This window comes from Epinephelus moara, chromosome 4, assembly GCF_006386435.1.
Source record: "Epinephelus moara isolate mb chromosome 4, YSFRI_EMoa_1.0, whole genome shotgun sequence".
NCBI classification, from domain to species: domain Eukaryota; kingdom Metazoa; phylum Chordata; class Actinopteri; order Perciformes; family Serranidae; genus Epinephelus; species Epinephelus moara.
In genome coordinates this window covers 6,465,131-6,467,390 of record NC_065509.1, presented here as the reverse complement: position 1 = coordinate 6,467,390, position 2,260 = coordinate 6,465,131, and positions in this window count along the sequence as shown.

The following is a 2,260-nucleotide window of genomic DNA, read 5'->3' as shown; positions in this document are numbered from 1 at the left end:
TCTCCATTTTTAATAAACTAATTATGAATAATCAGTAAATGGTAAAAATGACTGTGCAATGACTTCCTTTGTGCAGTGCTAATAATCTAATGTAGGGACAGAGATGGGAAAGATAGCTGTAGTGTTTACTGCTCCAGCCACTTGGAATAGTCTGCAAACTGAATTTAAATGGCTGAATCTGACTCTGGCTGAAATCAAGACTATAAACCCATTGTTATATTATTCTTTTTGTAACAGTGTCTGTTCCTAGCCTACTTTAAGTGTTACTGTCTGTTTTTATTATTGTTTTATCTATCGTCTCATTTTGTTTTTGTCTTTTTCTCTGCAACTTATTATGCTGCAGTTTTGGCCCAGTTTTCTTTGCAAAAGAGAGTTCCAAACTTGTCATCAAGAGGGTATGTTTCATTTCAACAGTGGTGGGGGGAGGGGCACATATGACACAGGGGGCAAGGGGGGGTTATCCGCAATCAAACACTTAATTTCCTGCATTCTGATGAATTTGTATGCACTCATTTGTGCATTTTCTGCATCAGGTTATAGTGTAAATGTCTTTCAGTCAAAATTAAAGTCATCTGAAACATTCATGTTTATAGTGGGGGGGACATATGTGCCCCCTCTCACCTAATCTACATGTATGGTACTCATATGAACAGGGCAGGGGCGCAGCACCAAATTCTGGGGCCTATGCATAAGCAGTCTCTGTGGCCCTGTGGCCCCCCTGCCCTTCCTCTCTTGATCCATGTTTCTTCCTTATCTTTCTTGGAACCTTGATTTCCTTTTCTCTGGGAAAAACACGGCAGTCTGTGTTGGTGCTCCAGTGGTATAAGCAGTCGCTCTGCTCTCGCTGCGTTTAAAGACAAATGTGAGTGTAGGGGTGGACTAAACCATTTTGCACCTTTAAGGGGTGAGAGGGGCCTCAAAGAGCTAACACTATTTTTAGACAAAACTCAGTCTTTCGACCATTTCAGTTCATTCAGCCAATTTTAGTTTAGTTATCAAGCTAATTACTTAGAAATTAAACATTGCTAACAAAACCAAACTTTTCATTTCAGGCTTTTTGTTGGCCCCCCTCGCATTGGGCCCCTGGGTAATCACCCCCACTATGATGCCCCTGCATACAGATACATGCATATTTCTTTTTTCAAGCTTAGTGCTCCTTTATTCTCGATAAGTCTATTATTTAAAATTCTCTGCCATTTATAACACCACCATCAGTGTTGCATTTAGTTCCCAGAGCTCTCTGACTATATGTGACTAATCCTTTGTGGCTCGACCCATGTGTATAGATGCTCTCTCTGCTTGTTTTAACCACATGTGTGCACATGGTTAAAACAAGCAGAGATGGTAAAATCCATTTTATACTTTCTCAGTCAGATGTAAAAATGCAATAGAGACACTAGTTGACATAAACATTGAGCACTGTTTATAGGTGGAGGAAGGGATGAGTGAGATGAGTGGAAAAAACATGAGATCTGAAGAGGAGCTGTATGTCACAGAGGAATAAGGCAGATTTATAAGCCAGAGTTTGTTTTAAAAAAAACATCCAGCGATCTTCCTTCCCTCTAACTCTCTCTATTCTCTCCATCACTGACTTGTCCCCACACACAGTAACAGTCACTTTACCCACTATATATATATATATGATCCCTGATATGAATCAGATTCTGGTTTATGTTTACACCGCTAGGGGTCGTATGAGGTCCGCGTATGTGCCGCTCTCCCTGCCTCTCTGTCCCGCTGCTGTGTGGCTGGAGGAGAGTTAATAACGTTACAACTACTGGGTGTAATTATAGCGCACAGCCTTAAGAACAGCGCATGAATGGCGAATGATTCCCTGCATACATATCACAACATTTGCATGCATTAACCCGGTTCGCCCAGCCTGTCCTGAGGCTCACACAGGCCCTGCCACCAAGTCAACAAGTCCTCCACTCACTCTCGTCACTCGATGGCTCTGTGGATGATGCGCTTTACATGACGGACAGGTGGAGAGTGTGATTTAGGGTTTGGCAGCTTATGGGTTAAAGTCATAAATGTCGCTCTCTGTCCCCTTTTTTCTTTTGCATCAGGTATTCTAAAGCCAGTTGAAACCCAGAGGGAGGTAGAGCGACATAGAGAAGCGGTGAGGGAGACGTGGGCCGGGCAGACGTTGACAGGCAAGCCCGCTATCCAATCAGGAGAGAGCTCTCAGCGTGACTTACAGCCGCGGGGGCTGAGAGGGGGAGGCGCGATGCAGGGAAAAAAAGCAAATAGTTGAGTG